General features: G+C 37.6%; 1 long non-coding RNA gene across 3 annotated transcripts in view; it reads right to left on the bottom strand.

Moving 5' to 3' along the window:
• LOC139127632 (uncharacterized) overlaps positions 1 to 18,427 on the bottom strand; it is a 237,155-nt gene that overhangs the window by 194,704 nt on the left and 24,024 nt on the right. For all 3 annotated transcript variants that reach the window (XR_011551068.1, XR_011551069.1, XR_011551067.1), the window contains exon 3: positions 18,216 to 18,339. This is a non-coding gene — a long non-coding RNA (uncharacterized lncRNA). The remainder of the gene's footprint in view (positions 1 to 18,215; positions 18,340 to 18,427) is intronic.

The raw sequence follows: 18,427 nt of genomic DNA, 5'->3' as shown, positions 1-18,427 counted from the left end.
AAATGATGGATTGATAAATGGTACTCCAGGAGTAATCAAATACATCGATGGACCTGATTTGCATCATGTTACTATTCTATGGATTTTATTTGATGACGATTGTGTTGGCAAAAACCTGCGACGTGAAAAACGGCATTTAATACATGACAAAGTATCTCACAGATGGACGCCAGTTTTACAGATATCACGGCAATTTAGAGTGGGAAGACACAAAAATGCAGAAGTTGTGAGAAAACAATTTCCACTCAGACCAGCTAGTGCCAAAACAATACATCGTTGTCAAGGTGATACACTTAACAATGTGGTTGTGGACTTCAGTACAGCAAACAAGAGAAATCAGTGTCATGGACACTATGTTGCTTTAAAGACGCCCATTGGTTATAAATACCGGATTACATGAAAGGACGCTCATTATGCAAAGAGACACCGTGCGAGTAGCTTGAACTGAGAGCTCCACAGATTGCGGTTTTTTACGCGTTTTTTATGAAAATTTATGAACTGTGAATGCTCTACAGCAGGGTAAATACCTGATCAATACATAACGACACCATATTTTTTAAACCGATAAGTTTTCGGGACAATTTTAGTGAGTAATTGTGCGTGGCCACTGAGAACGTCGACCCAGGGGACGCCGATTGGGATTGAATACCACTGTCAATCAAACCTTGAGCAAAGTAAGACACGAGTCAGCTGGATGTGTACCTAATGTCGATTAGCATTCGCCTCATCTGCTAATGGTGACTAAAATAAATAAAATATGTGTCAAGATTTCCAGTGTCGAAAGACGTGCGCAATAGTTTCTTAAAAAAATTACAGTTCTCCAACTTTTGTACCTACCCGCCGCATTTCTAGGGATAAAAAACGTGATCAGACAAGTCGATTACATCTCAGTATAAACCGTAAACACGGTCCCTCCACAAAACGTGCCGTGAAGAAGAAAATGTATTATCGGGTTCTCTCTTACTGGAAGGTTTGATGGCCCTGAAAAGGGCCGTTTGGTTTGGTTTTGTGGCTTCTACCGTACACCCAACGATGGCAAATGTGTATGGTACGCCGGGCAAATTTGGATATAACGATCGGACAACAAAAGTCACGCAAAATGGCATACCAATTTTCTTCTTTTGACGAGTACGTCATCAGCCTGCATCAGATGCTGTTTTCGGGCGAAAAATCGCTCATCACGCCAAGCGTGTGTCCGGTCAAGGATATCCCAGTACTTCCGACATAGTCAGAGTCAGATAGACGCGTTGTCATTGCCAATTTAATGATGCTAAACTCAGAATGACAAATCAAGAAATGTTAAATACCCCCGCACAGAGCTGTGCAACGGTACGGTATCCGTGTATAGTTTCCCATGGAGTGTCGTTTGTACCTCTGTGAGTCTACTAATAAAAGAAATGTTTATTTGAGCTAAAAAAGGATGATTTGACTTCCTCTGTTTCGTTCCGCCGTCACTTCGAGTATACGTATCCATGTGAGGAAGTGCCATCTTATCGATAATCGACGCTATGCAGTTCCGCTGCATATCGATCAAAGTTCATTACGTCTGAGAAATTTACGAGATTTCCTGTCCGAGTTTTCGAAATGCATCTGATTTTTGTACTTTTTTGGTTCCAATGAAAACAAAGTCTCGCAACACAAATTGGCAAATAATGTAATACACGATGATCTGGACTTGTTTTCTGACTTCCGACCGCCATCTTGGCCTCATAAAAGTTTTACGTTGGCTGGTTGAGTATGTCAGGATCACGATTCAATCTTCAGGAAATACTCATTTTATATTATTTCGACACCGATGTTTCCAAATTTAATAAAACAGTAGTTCTAAGAATTTGAGAGATTCGAACGATGCAGATCGTGTTGTTTGCATACCAGTACCGGTATATTGACTTGTGATTTTGTGGATCGAGGCATAGACAGTAGAGGGGGAAGATGGTCGAGGACACTGTCTGCATGCGGCGCCAAGCGACACACTGCTGGAGTCGGTGAAATCTGTAAATTCGAACGTACCAAGTATTGTGAAACACCTCATGCCAAAATGTACGTACTCTGACGTGCTCATCGACGTTCGACGTGAATTTATGTTTGTAAATCTACTAATATAGCGGCGTTTGACGCAAAACAATGAAAACGATACTATGTTGACAGGGTGGAGTACCCACTAATGCGCGAACCTGGGATTGAGAACGGCGGCTTTAAGCAGAGTGACTAAACTTACAGGTCTCAACATAACCACATTACAAGAAAATCAAATATCAGTTAGCACTGATGTTACACAAGAGATGCAACGCATGAGAACCCATTCCATGCTACAACTCTGTTTCACATTACCATATATTATATCGAACAGATTCATTATTACTTATCAAAATGTGAGATCTCTTCATTGCCATTTTCAAGATGTTGCTAGTGATTTCAGCTTAACTTCAGCTGATGTACTAATTTGCAGTGAATCAAGACTACAAACCGGCGATCACAATGATGACTTCAAAATAGCAGACTTCAACCTTTTCAGACAGGATGATAAAAACCGTCAAAACAACACCAGACCATATCATGGTATGGTTATGTACAGCAAAGAAAACACTCTTGAAGCTACCCCACAGACACTGCATTGTTTTAATACAGATTTCTTAATTGCAATACACAAAACAACATTTGGTTTAGTTCAAATTGTTGGTGTTTACAATCCACCATCATCACCTACATCAAACTTACAACATGCTCTTCTTCAGCTCATCCATACACTTGAGTACAATCTACCAACCGTGATCATTGGTGATTTCAATGTTGACTTACAAAAGCAAACACAATCTACAAGACAACTATCTGAACTTATGACAAAGCACTTCAACTACACACAAGTTATTGAGGAGTCAACAACAGACTATGGATCATGCCTTGATCACATTTACACTAACATCCATTGCATGCAAAGTGGTGTACTTGAGTCATACTATAGTGACCACAAACCAATTTGGATTGCATTGTAAAATAGAATTAAATCAAAAACTGCGGTCATACTAATTACTGCCCGTGACTACCCGTAGCTGCCTGAGAACTGCCCGAGGAAAAAGTGGGACAAACAGGTTCAGTTTTTTCATGCCCAGCCAACCCAAAATTCATTGATTTGACGTTAACCTGATGTTTTCTCCAGCCGTTTTGAAACACTGAAGACACCGGGCTTCGAGGACGTCGCCAGCTTGACATTGAGTTCATACCATTCAGTCCGAGAGATGGTACAATAATCTCGCCAAACGCTCACAGTTTGACAGCTTACCACCCCTTGCACTGAATGGTATGATCTCACAATCAACTGTAAAGAAAAAAAATTGAAAGATTTCTGCAGTGATGTCAATTACACTTAAGGATTACTCAGCAAGGGCACTTTGCAAGACCAGTACTGGTTAGCCACTTTCATACAGAGGAATTTCTCCTTACTACTCTTACACAAAAACACTCCATTATTCTCCGTACTACTCATACTAACTCTCTATTGCTATTTAAACTATGTCCTTCTCAATGGCTCATTTTAATCTATTTTCTTGAAAGATTTATCAAAAATAGCCATGTTGTTTATCTTTTACTTGAGTTCTTAAAAAATAAAAATGGTTTTCTGAAAGAATGCGTATATGGCTTTTCATTACTTTATGGTGATATCACTTTGGCCTATACAGTGTGAAGCACTGTACCAATCAATTGCACTTGTTATGTAAATGCTGATACAATGCCAGAAGCCAAAGACATTCAGCATTTTTTCCACCGAATTCATATTTGTAAATAAAAGGCCGTTGTCATTGGTCTGTCATGATAATGTCCATGATCTTGATCATCACAGCTTAAAAAACTTTAAAACTATTGGCAAAAGTTTAAATTTACAGACAATGCAATATCTATGAAAACACGTGAGCATTTTCAGTTCATGTCTGGTTTATAATAGTTTCTCTTGTGTCTCTCCTATAACGTACAAACCTATCCGGAATTTGGCAGCTCACGCCAGGTTTTCCCAGCGATTAAATGCGTCATGTTTGAGTCTGCGCAGTAGTGAGTTAGTTTCTGCCGGTTTCACCGACTTGGACTTCTTGCAAAGTACAGGCGGTGAGACGGACTGTGTACACAGTGACGTAGCACCAATATAAAATGATGACAGTCCCCGCCGTTTTTCTGTCTAGTAAGAAGAACGCATGCTAATAAACCTCTACATATATTAAAACGTTTGTTGTCATCTCCGTACAAAGCTACTTAGACATCGAGTACGTTGAATCTCCGGGCGAATAATGGCATCAAGTTCGTACATCAACCGCGTTTTACAACAGATCGGTCGACCATCGCTAATCATGCGAAATTACCAAAGAAAGGTTGTTGAGAGTTACACTGAGGGAAAAGATGTGTTGGTCTGCGCACCAACCGCCAGCGGAAAATCACTGACATACGAAGCCCACATTGTTTTGATTTCTTCGCTTTGGGCACGTAAGAGAACAGGCTACAACTGTTATAATTGTAGTATCCTCGCTTATTGCTGCCACAGCATAAAAACCCCATAATACTTACTGTATTAACATGGATTATTGCCTGTATTTTAGCTGAAGAGTGCATATACAGATGAATACAGTCAAGAATCCATTTTTTGTATTCAGCAAGCTTGTATTCATGTGGATTCATGTGAATTCACGTGTATTACACTACAATACAGGCAACTCATTAATGTGAATTTATCTGAATTATTGGGTTTTCATGCAGTGTGCACGATCTGCAACTCACATGAGTGTGCAGAAACGGGTCGAGACTTGCATGGACGGCAAACTCTATTTCTTCACAGGACGGTGTCTTTTTCCATCCTTGAATACCCGGCGACGATTTTCGCATTTTGCAACATGGGCCCCACAAACAACACAGATATTTTCATGCGTTTTCAGTGATACAACAGAGGTCGTGCTGACTTTTGTAGGAGTGATCGCACTCGACATTTTGTCAACAACGCCATGTGAGTTTTATGCACGTCTCGTTTGGGTCAATTGGTAACTCCTCCCAATATGTAAGATTAGTGATGTCATCATGAGCAAAGAAAACGTCATCTTATCAATGATTTATAACAACGCAGATCGTGCAAGAAAGCCAAGTCTGTGAAAGTCCGCTGTATAGCGTTCACTCCACTCATCGCGTTCACCTCACTCATCGCGTCCACTCACGAGCGCACGCGTTTCACATGAAATCAGAATACAAATCATTGCGTTCACTCCACTCAAACATTCAGGTGCAGCCAACTAACAATGCACTTTTAAAAAGGTCCTTTCTATGATAAGATATATTGTGCATGACAAATAATGTGAACTGACTAATTTTAATCAAGAGGGTAATTATAGTCCATGAGCCAGAACCCCAAAATTGGTCGATTGGTACCATTTGGGTGGGCAAATTCCCCAATACAAGCACGAAATCTGAACTTTCTGAAAATCTTTGGTGGACATGTCTCAGAGGTAGCTTTCTGTCTCAAAAGTTGTTGTCATGGCAACCATACTAAAAATCTTAAAAGTTAAGAATACTATACAAAACCGACTATTTAGTGAACAGCAAAAGATATTTACATGATTTCATGACACATACTGGTACCTCACATTATGGCCTTTCAGTTGACCCCATGACCTTGAACATTCTGGGTCAAGGTCAATAGGTCATGCCCATAACATCTCAGAATTTCTGTAAAATCAAGCATTTTTCACAAATACTTTTTCTGCTACGTTTACATAACATATAATAGAAACTCAAAAACTTGCTCAACAATAGCCACAGATGTGTGTTCTTTGAAATTAGTATGTTCTGTATCAGGGATGGTGTCGTTAGTGAGTAATTACCAAGGCAACCATGTGTGTTTTCAGTTATGCATGTAGCCTATGAGCCAGACCCCGATTTTTTTTAATTTGCTTCCATTTGACTCGAGTGGGGAACAAAGTCGCCTTTTAAACCTGAAAATCTGAATTTTGAGAAAATCTTCATTGGACAGTTTGCTGAATACGCTTTCAGTGTAAATATTAATGTCATGGAATCAGCATTCAAAAGCATTAAAATTGAGCATACAGTGTAAAATAGATTATCAAATACACGAAAAAAGATATTTGATTGATTTGAGGATGCATATCAATAGTTCGCATTGCTTCTTGATTGACCCCTAGACCTTTAGATTTGTAGGTCAAGTTCAATAGGCATTGCCTTCAGCAACTTAGAAATTGTTTAAGGTGGGATTTTTTTGCAAATAGCTTTGCAACATTTTTACCAAACCAAAAAGTACAAACATGAAAACCTAGTCAGCTAGAAGAGCTAATGCGATATCTTTAAAATACTAGTATTTTTTATCATATACCTTGTTGGCAGGGCGGCAATCACCTTAGCAACCATCGATGCATTTCAGATACAGTAATAGAGCGACATTGGACATACCTTTGCATGTATATTAATGTTATAAATCATAACTTCTGTGTGCTAAGTACACAGCAATGTCATCTAAAGTCATATCGACAGTAAAAGAGGTCAAAAGGCAAATATATGTAAGTGTGTTTGATTGTTTAAAAACAAAATTTGGCAAAGTTTTATCTTTTTGTTTTCATGATTGAAGTAACATGTTCACTTATCAAAAATGAATATCTGTGTCGGACCAACGTAGTTAGTGGGAGATGATTATAAGCTTGTCAACAACTAGACAAGTAGTCTGATCTCAAGAGATACCGATATACTATAACTTTTTCCGGATTTCATGTTGAGCTACCCTGTATCTCCAGATAAATGCTTTTGGTTGTTATTTTCCATTTGGGCGGAGCTTAGGTCACATGGGAAAAACTTTAACAAGAGGCTTAGCAGCCGATAGACTTCTGCTGTTATGTATTGCTTAAAAATAACCAAATATGAACTGAATATGCTCACGTGTTTCACAACAAGTTCATTAATAGTCAGTAAAAAGACTAGAAAATTTTAGCGTACTTACAGAACAACTTGACATACTAATGTGACCCTTGAATGGAAGGAATGACTTTGAGTTGGACAAAATTACAAACTTATTTATCAAGCATTGGAATTGACTGCTGGTGACTCGACATGTATTGACCTGTCTCAACGAGCAAGGAGATGTTATGCCACATTTGCAGACCTCAGGATAATCACTAACCAAAACACAAGAACAAAGACAGACATTGTATATTCTCAGAGCAGTTCAATTGAGCAAACGACCCGGAAGACAGACTTCTGATAAGACTAGATGTGTATACGGTCTACTGCCAGAGTAGCTATCTCTGACGAGGATTTATTGTATTATGTTTTTCAATATTCTTGTCAATGAACCCAATTCATACAAATATAATCGACACCCGTGTGAGGCGTGTAATAAGAACAATCAGTTATCTGTTATATCATTATATGGAGCAGGTTTCAGCAACTTTCGCACAGTACTCTCAGAGTTAAATCACTAATTACAAAACTTTATTTAATATGTAAATGAGCTAATTATTAACATGACACTGCCAAATGCTTCTGAGTAAAATTAAATATTTATCAGAACAATATCTGTAGTAAGTTTCATCAAAAATAATGCTGTAATTTTGGAGTAATATCACTAATTACAAAGTTCATTAAATATGCAAATGAATCCTTACTTAACTCCACAAAGCTATCTGTCGGATCAGTATCTGCAGTCCAGTTATTTCGGAGTTATATGACTAATTACAAAACTTCATAAAATATGCAAATGAGTTATTTGCTAACGTGACACGGCCAAACGCTTGTCAGTACAATTAGATATTTATCAGATCAATATCTGTACAAGATTTCACTGACTTGATTGCCGTAATTTGAGAGTTATATACCTAATTACGAAGTTCATTAAATATGCAAATGAACCCTTAATTAATTTCACACTACTAAATGCTTTTCACTACAGTTTCATATCAATCGGATCAGTATCTGCAGCAGATTTCATCACATTTGGTGAAGTTATATCGGAGTTATATGACGAATTACAAACCTTCATAAAATATGCAAATGAGCTATTTATTAACTTGACACTGCCTAATGCTTCTAAGTGTAATTAGATATATATCAGATCAATATTTGTTGCAAGTATCATCAAGTTTGGTGCAGGAAGAATCAGAGTTATCTCACTAATAACAAAAGTTCATTAAATATGCAAATGAGAAGATAATTGACATGACACTCACAGTATCATCATAATGTTCTTAGATTGTCATCTGTGAAAAGTTTCATGAAATTTTGTGCAGTATTTCTTAATATATGTCTACACTGTCATTACCGTCTCCATAGGGAAACCATTGTAAGGAAAAAATGATATTGCATAACTTCATTAATATGCAAGCCACACTAACCATAATCTTATCACTTCTTGCAAGTAGCATATGGTACCTGTATACCGAATCTGCCTTGAATCCGTTCAGGCGTTTTTGAGTTATCGTGTAAACAGACAGACAGACAGACACACACACACACACACTAACACACACACACACGGACAGACAGAACGACAGACTCGCTATGACATTAGCCCACGTGTTAAAAAAAGGTCATGTTTTGTTTGTAAATAAACTTTGTAATACTGATACATCTGCTTATGTTGATTTTAGGAACACTGAACAAGGACATCCTTGCAAATGCATGTATTACTATTATAGGCTCTTGTTTTTCATCTCTACCATAAATATGCAAGTATTAGCAAAATTTGAGAAACTGAAGTAATACCTAGGAACCTTTAAAGATAATTGTGAGAAAATTGTGTTTATCAAACCAAAACGAGAAAAGTTCGAAACTTTTCTTCTCAACTTGAATAAACCTCACTAAGGTTGTCCCTAGGAACCCACATAACACATTTCAAAGTTGATAAAAAGGAAGAAAAGGCCCAAAATACAAATATGTAAATTTCACCATGATTTGAACAAATCTAACTGAACTGAGCCAAATGCGTTGCATACCAGTATTGAAAGCAATTAGACCAGCAGTTTCAGAGAATAAAACAATTGTTGATAGATGACAGATGACGACGGACAATCCACCTATCTGATATGCTCCACGTCACTGACAGCGGAGGTAAAAACTGTGTAACCACCTTAATTCCTGAAAAATGATCGCTTTGTCGTGAATATCTTGGTCCAGTTAGTTGCGCTGATTTAATGACTGTTTGTTTCAATGTTACACATGTTTCTACAGCAAGTAGAATTGCAACTTCAGTTCGCCTAATTTGAATCTATCTATTCGCCTTTTGTTGAAAATTTTGAATTTTGTCTAGGCATGTACAATACACATATCATGCGCATATAATATCCGAGTAATTAAGTAACAAAGAAATAATAAACATATAAAATAATTCAGCTTCATGCGATATTTCTTATAAAACTTGAAAAGTGAGTTTTTTAAGTAATAAAATCAAACATCTTGAAATTAAACTTCACTAGTACTCCAAGGGAGTGATTCATTTGTTGTACATCCTATTGGTTTTGTGGTCATATACTCACTTATTTTTTCAGACAGGAAATTCACTTAACCTTTGGTGATTAAAATATAATTAGTCACCTCCTAAATAATCTCTAATTTAATATATATTTCAATAAAGTTAAAAGGATTAAGTGCATTTCTTTTTTCACGCAATATCATTGTCTCGATTGAGTTTGCGAAATTTTGTTAAATCTAACGTTATGGATGTTTCAGAGGATGTTAATCAAACAAGCGGGCGAAAAATGTGCAAATATTACGTCCACGTATCATTTAAAGTGCTATATGGCCCACATCTTAATAAGCTCGGGGAACTGAACTTTTAGAAAGAATGTTCAAAGCAACCAAAATTCGCAAATTTGAAACTGTATTACATATTGTATATTCTAGACCGCGAAGAAAAAGTGTTCCCACAAGAAAACACTTAGTAGACTTGAATGTGAAAATTCAGTTCAATCTACTATTAACTGCAATCTGAGTCTAGGGTGTCACAAAGGGATGCTACAAATGTAAATACTGAAGTCTATCAGAAAAAGATGTATAATTTGTGAAAGAACAAAATATGTAATAAAGGGGCTAAACACGAGAACCCCTACATCAAGCAGTAGACTTGAGGCCAAACATAAGTCTTTGGGAAAATGCTGTAGAAAGGATGATGGCTATAACGTCTAGGGGTATTGTAGCAGCAGAAGCACACTGCCACTGCAGCTGCTATACAGTACCCGACAAAACTAACGCAACAGGAGGCAAGCCTTGAGCAGGCCACAGGCTTGCCCCAGGCCAGCTCAGGCTCACATAGGCTTGCTGTGGGTCTGCTACAAAAACCCTTGATTTTACAGAATGCACAGTCTGAGCTTGTGTTTGATAGCTGGCATACCTTTACCAACATTACCTTGTCGTGATTGGCGACAGCAGCTGGAAAATTTGTCGTAGCTTATGCTTCGTTGTTATAATATTCGACAAATATTCGATATAATGGCTAATATGAACACATCTTGCAAGACTGAAGGACAGCCAGGGGCGTAACAGGTGACAAGATGGAGTTAAGTTCAGATACAGCACTGTGATGGATATACTTGTAGAGTTCAGTAATTTTCCACTTAAATGAAAATTGGTCAAGGAAAGAAAAGTGGTCAAGGAAAGAGCCTATACCTACAACAAAATATTTGGAAAATGGAATTCGATTGTATGGTCGTAAATGTCCAGAGTCGTTCATTGCCGTCCACACGACGTTAGGTCGTTATCGTTCAGCTGTCAGTGAATCTGATTCCGCTGGAGCCATTAACGTCATTTCCAAACCCGTCGAATATGTTCCGACGAAGATTCGCCCAAGAAGAAAATATTTCCTTCCTTCGCTATATATGTCGTTTTACGTTTCTGCCAAGTTTTCTTTTAAAAAGTACGCCGAAGTTTTCTTTTTTTGTTCTTTAAAATGTATGGACAGGCATTATTTCTCATCTTAAAATAGTATATGTCCCAGGACAATAGAAAAAAAAACCCTCGCTGTCTTTATTTTTAGGCACATTACTAACGCTAGGATTTTTCCAGAATCTGAATAACAGAACTATTATTGTTCACAGTTTTCAACTGACTTTTGACAGCAGGGCTTGACATCTGGCCACATTTTAGGTAACAGAAAAAATTGTGTAGCCTGTCCATTTACCACTCAGGCTTCCTTAGGAGATGACGCCATGCAAGTGGTTCTGAAAGTTTATTTTTAATTTACTAAACAACAGACATCAAAACAGGTCCAATAATCATTATCATTCAAGGTAACTAAGAAATTTACCAGGTCCAAGGGATATATCAAAAAATGATAAAAGCAATTGGGTAATCTTGAACCACGAAATACTTTTGGTACCACTTGTCCGGAATGGGTACGCGTACTGTAGCTGCCCCCATCAAAATTGACCCAAAGCGACAAATCTAATGCAACGTTACCGAAAATTTGATAAATATCTGATAAACATTACGTCGATGTGCAGTTAGTTTGTTCAAGCGTTTGGTTGACAGTTGATGTCTTGATATCGATGATATAATGCGTTGATTTGCAGTCAGCAACAGGCTGCCCTGGTTACATTGCCCGCTGGTTCCGTAAAATTAGATATTAAATGTCTAAACCTTCGCCAATTTCAAAATTAAGACTTTCTACAGCTGGGTAGCATACACACGCAGATCTAGATCGCTAAAATTTGATAAATTTCTCTTGATACATTTTCAGAAGCATTCCCTTGTCTTACTTGTTCGGCGTCGATTTTCATGATGAGCGTCCATTTTTAGTAATCCGCGTTAAGTACCCGAGGAGCCCTATACATGTAATCATAGGAAATACGTCAATCCGAAAACCACTGGCGCAACTGGGGCAGCAACGGGTTGTCTGATGAATCTGATTAAAATCAGATGTAGGGTACGCCGACGCCTATACGGTATTCTGCTGCTGTTACCTCACAGCAACAGAATATCGTTTAGACGTCTGATGACCTCTTTAAGGTGGTGTGGCATGAAAAAATGTGATTTTGGGCAATTTTCACCTTTTTTACATAAATCAGTACGTCATATACTACCACCTTGTGAGGATTGCCTTTACATGCATGCTTTGCGTGCAAACTATCAGACTGCTGTCTGGAAAGGAAGCCTTGCTTGTCATCCATATATACTAAATTTTCATGAAGGGCATGGTTGGGTTATTGAAGACCGTTGTTTGTCAATCAAATCGATAAGGGGCATACCAGGGTTGTTGGAGTTTGAGGCATGTAAATGTTCAAAATAGCGCAAATTTCCGCCATGTCAATGTCTGGTAAACGGAATAAGGTATACTCCGGTATATATAATCTCCTGACATATGGAAATATTGTTGAGTTTGAAGAACAGCTAGGTTACTGATGATGATGATGATGATGATGATGATGATGGAGAAGAAAATAATAATGAGGATCAATGTAAAGATTGTTACCTAGATATTACTACTTTCTTATGAAATGCTTTATAGTGTGTTAGTGGTGGTTGACTAATGTACGTAAGAATTACTGGATTATATTTTGATAAAACCCATGCCAGGGAAAACGTAGAGGATCATAGAAAGTCAACATAACATTGGTCGTTGGTCATTTGTAATTAGTAAGTTAACGATGAACGTTAATATGTTTGTTTTATTTAGTGCCATTTACTTTTGATTAAGCGGTTCAAAACAGTAGTTTTATTATTAGCTCTATCAGACACATTTCATTTTGTTATCTATCGTTGATATATTTACGGCTGATGTCCAGCAGCATTAAAAACTTATTTCTGACTGGTCTATTTCTTTGTTAGATCAGGTGCGGGACACGCATATAAAGGTATTAAGTACTGGGGCTCAGTACGTTGTTCAAATTGTCACGTTAAAGTTCAGATGTCATGTCACTAATGATTTTGCATTTACGTAAACGTTCGAAAAAACATTAAAATGACACATGTTTGTTTACAGTAGTATGAAAATTCGGAAGATATACATTATTGGCCAATACGTATAGCTATAGCTAATAGCTGTGGGCTGTTAGCTAAATATAAGCTTGTTGATATTGCTTATCATTGATATTATGATGTTTAATACAAACTGGTACCATAAATACTCTTTCCGTGTAAAAACATATACGTAACACCATAGAAATCACCATTTTATTCTATGTTTAACCTTTTTCTTTCATTGACCTTGACCTTGGTTTGAAAAGAGGATCAGACAATGTGGTCAAATTTAATACCGGTAGAAGACAAATGTATCGTTTATCAAAGACAAGAGTGCATCTTTGCTGACAAGAGTGCACTTGCTTGAAAATGTCCAAAAGTGCACAACAAAAGATACACTCTTTCTGTGTATAGCCACCTGAAATGTAAACTTTCCATGTTTTGAACTTTGACCTAATTCTGTGTTGTACGCCTGACCTTGACTTTAAGGTCACATCTTGAGTGAAAGTTAGAATGTGTAACATATCCTATTTATGTTATCAATTTTGGTATGAACATTTTCATAAAGCAGGATATTCAGTTTTGTATACAATTATACTTTCTAAATATAAATAATTCAGATGTTTGCTTCTATGGCAACGGTTTTCACCCATTACTAAGCTACCAAAAATTTTAAGAAAATTCAGAGTTTTAACTTTCAGAAATATATAAAGTGTGAGATTGCCCTCTGCTTGCCCCAAATAGTACCAATTGACCATAATTGGGGCCTGGCTCATAGAGTACATGTATAACTGAAAACACACTGATCGTTGCCTTGGTAATTACTCACTACCAACAACATCCCTGATACATAACATACTAATTTTCAAAGAGCACATATCTGTGGCTATGTCTGAACATGTTTTTGAGTTTCTATCATATTTTATGTTAATGTAGCAGAAAAGTATTTATGAAAAATGCTCTATTTTATCGAAATTCTGAGATGTTATGGGCATGACCTATTGACCTTGATCCAGAATGTTCAAGGTCATGGGGTCAATTGAAAGGCCATGATGTGAGGTACCATTGTCTGTCTTGAAATCACGTAAATATCATTTACTGTTCCCTGAAAATCAGTTTTATCTAAAATTCTTAGCTTTTAAGATTGTAAGTATTGTTGCCATGACAACGACTTTTGAGACAGAAAGCTACTTCTGCGACATGTCCACCAAAGACTTTCAGAAAGTTCAGATTTTGGGCTTTCAGAAAATGTATGGTGGAATTTGCCCACCCAAATGGTACCAATAACTTTCTGGCTCATGGACTATTAATTAGCTGTTCATAATTTGCCCTCCCACATAAACTTTTTCAACTTACCCTACCACACTCACACTTCATTTTTACCCACTCCCCCCACTTATTTTTGCCTGTTTCCCCTCTACTCCCACTGTGAATTTTAGAAGTTCCCTCGCCACGTGGCGAAATAAAACTTGCCAATTTCCCCTGCCCTGGAAACAATTCCCCTCAAAAAGTTTTCGCAAAGCCCTGTCCCCAGGACAACCAACCGATATCCGCCCTGCCCTACAAAAAAGCTAAAATTTGCTCCCCTACCACCTAAAAACATGTCCCCTGCCCTAGCAAAATTAAAATTTCCCCTGCCCTCTAAAATTGCTCCTGGAATAGCTTTTTGATGAATAGCTCCGTTGGCTGCACCTGAACATTCACAAATCACAGACTTGAACCAAGTCTAGGCTGGGAAGTGTGACTTCACGATAAGTGCAGGTATAATGTGATTGCAAAAAAATGGAAAAAGTCCATGGAAATTTACCGTGTAAATTCTCTCCTGTAGTTCTGTTTGATGCGGACCATGGGTCAACCCATGGAGGTAAGGGTCAGCCATAGTCCATATCGTGTTGAGGGATTGAGGTGACGAGCATATCTTGGTTCGCATTGCCATAGTTCTGGCCAGGAAATTCATCGTTAATTCTCCTCGTTACCTAATACTGTGAGTAAACTAACTTCATTTACACTTCGCCGCGAAATGCATACAGGTGGCGCTTTTCGCATCTGATTAACAATCGTTAATAGGTGTGCATGTTAGTATCGGCGAAGTTGTAATGATTTGCTGGATGCAATTTTTAATACCAAGATAGCAAAATTACGCTGAAAATTGTCATAAATTAGACATATAAAAGACACCGTTATAGATACTATACGACAGAGAGGGTGCCTTTATATTACCCATAGCATACTCTAACAGAATCCCGCTACAGAAGAGACGATAATCCATGGAAATTCATACCGAGAATGAACAAGCTATATGTGCACGATGTTTTTATAACGACTTTGATGACTGAAGTGGCAATGGATGTCTCTATTCCATGCACTATAGGAAAAATTGCAAGACTGGAGTGAGCAAGTGACGCTTTCTCACAAAAGGTGAGAATATCTTGTTTTTTTCACCACTTTCAGTAAGCATTTTATCTCATCGGTGAGCAGAGATAAATGCATTACTTGGTGAGAATCGATTATGATAACAGATTCTCACCAGTCAGACTGGAAATTCTCACGAAGCACAGACAGAATGATTATTTTTATGGTGAAAATGTATCATACACGTTATTATCTGGTGAAAATCAAACTAAATCGCCTTTCAATGGTGAGAATTAGCCAGACTTCTTGTCATTAGAAAAACTCTTTCCACAAACTTTGTTGCTAGACACTCATTAAAATGACAATACAGAAGTGTAGACAATGTTTGCTATTCAATAAATACCCTGCGTTTTTGCAAATGTTGGTATACATGTCCTTGACTTTTAAAGCACAGTCTCGTTAAAAGATTCAATTATTGAGTCAAGAAAGCACTCAAATTCGCTAAAATTCTGTCTCTAATAGTGCTATTTCTGACTTATTATTTTGTGTTCCTCTGGAATTCACGTTTTCAACGAATACCCATGTAAACACTTCGCACTATAATATCTGCTACTAAAATAAGAACTGAGTTCCACTACTATAGAAATAACGGACGACCGCTGACCATTAACGTTTATTTATGGGGAAGGGCGAGAGGAGAGCACAAATTAATGGGCGAGGCTTTCTCATTCAACCGGCTCAACCGGATTAGCATATCATTTGCATGGCAATTTGACCCAGTTCAGCTGCGGAAGTCGCCTTATCAACGTCTTTGCTATGGCGATTGTAGCTGTGGGTCTATAGCTGTGGTGTTTTCGGGCGGGATTTCTGCCTTTTACGGGTTGGTTTTGACTTTTACGCGGGTTAAAAACGTAGAGGTCAAAACCAGCCCGTTAAAAGGTAGCAATCCCGCCCGAAAACACCACAGCTATAGACCCACAGCTACGGCGATCGATGAGAACACATGCCGAACGTACTTGCTCTGGCTGCAGACAGTGAAGCAATTGGAAGCTTCTGTAAATTTGGAGAGTAGCAAATTCAATCAGCATCAAACGATATACAGAAGCAAAGTGAAACACAAAGACGGATGGTGCCGATTGCATGGAGCAAGAAACGGATCGACACCACAGTGACTGTGAAACATCGTGTATGCGATGCTATTTTGTGTGAATTTGTGTTATAATTTCATCTATTTCCACAATTGATACATGGTTATCAAGCAACAGAATGCCTCTATTTCGAAAAAAACAACAAACTTATGCATGAAAACGTCAAGAATCTAATGTAAAAAATCATTATATGATATGAATCAAGTATTATGCAGAATGAGTAAATTGCAGCATGAAAAAAAAAACCGATCTTTCAAAGATCAAAATAAAAACAATATTGCTGTGAAAATCGTTGTACTCATCAATATACTCTTCGAAATAAAAAAAATATCATTCATTTGGACCATGCTGTGAGCGATGAAATCGCTCGTGCCAAGAGAAAATGATCGGCCTTTAAGTTACCTTGACTGGCATTGACGCAGGATATGACGATGGGATCGACATCAATTTGAAACACCGTGTATGCGATGCTTAGAGTGATTTTTTGTAACTTCACCTATTTTAAATTAATACATGGATATAAAGACACCATGCTTGTATCGCAGAGAGTCGTTGAGGTGACCGTAATATCACATGGAAGTAGTTGGGAATCACAAAAGTATCACAATACAGTCATATCATGTATAAAATATAGAATTAACAGCTTCACTGACATCTTTTAGTGATAACTTAACGCCAGTGGCACCCATCCCCTTTCCCATTCGTCATATTTGGTGAATGTAGACTTACTTTTACATTTGACTCTATCAGAATGCATGTTTTCTTTTTTTCTTGGTCACAACAATTTCACTTCACTTAATCGTGCCATACAGGTAATCTACTGTCCTTGACGCAATCTGAACCAGCGTCACAAATGTTCAATAAGTGACATCTGACATTTGTCAACAACTAACAACAGTTGCAAGGTCGTTAGACGTGACGATCGACATATACACACCTAACCATTGAATAGCGAAATACAGAAGAGCTACAATTATTCATGCGCCTTCTGTGGAAATAATAACAAAACAGGTCATTCAGTGCAACCCCAGTCTTTGACATGCATTCAAAGATCGGTGGCTTCATTGAACTGCCAAATGTTTCCTGTCCACTTTGCCATTTTTAAATATAAACCTTCATCAATCAGTCTCTCTTCCCATAAAATCTCCTGAATTATCGAAACGCTAAGATTACTAATAGCCACTTTTTTCACCGAGTTTCTTTGTAAATAAAGTTTTATAATACTGCACAGTACCTTCACAAAACACACACAAACACACACTGACAAACTTTTAAGCATCTTCCTAGTGACCCATGCAAAAAAACATAAAGCTAGAAGGTGAATGTTTTGAATCTGTAGCTTCGAAGTTCACAGCAAATTGTTTAGATGCCGTTTATACGTTAGAATATTAAAGACGGTCTCTTCCTTGTTATAAAGTAGTAGTCAGGTGTTTTAAAGATAGGTCCAAATTATTATCCAATTTTTTTGAAGTGTGCTTACAATATTTCAAACATTCTGACCTCAAAGATAAACTCAAACAGCTCTGCCAACATGACAATTCCACGATCTATAAAAAAATGCTTACAAAATAATAAATGCTTGAGAAAATTCAGTGTAAATAGGGATGGCGGTTTCTTGTCAACATGCCAAAAGTATGTTTACGTAAATTTACAATGTTATAGATTACTAGTACTCGACACTTTTATGACGATGTGTTAAACTTAACATGTGCCTTTCTATCTGACATGTGCAAATAACGTGTTCCACAACATTTGCCCAGAATATTTTAAAGGAAATAAAATTACACTTACTTGAAATTCTTTCTTCTGAACAGTTACACATAGAGCGCCAGCATTAACTCTTTCACCTTTAACGCAAACACGGTCGCATGTTTGTGATTGCGACATATAGTCAGGTCTTCGCCGTTCCCAACAACTAAAGATTAAAGCCAAAAAAGTGCAACTTAGTTAGCCCTGGTCAAAACAGACGTTTATACATCCAATGGTAGACGATATTGATATGT

Source organism: Ptychodera flava, unplaced genomic scaffold (assembly GCF_041260155.1).
Source record: "Ptychodera flava strain L36383 unplaced genomic scaffold, AS_Pfla_20210202 Scaffold_34__1_contigs__length_2629520_pilon, whole genome shotgun sequence".
Classification (NCBI taxonomy): Eukaryota; Metazoa; Hemichordata; class Enteropneusta; family Ptychoderidae; genus Ptychodera; species Ptychodera flava.
Note: the sequence above shows the minus strand (reverse complement) of the source record. Positions and strands in the feature narration are given on the sequence as shown.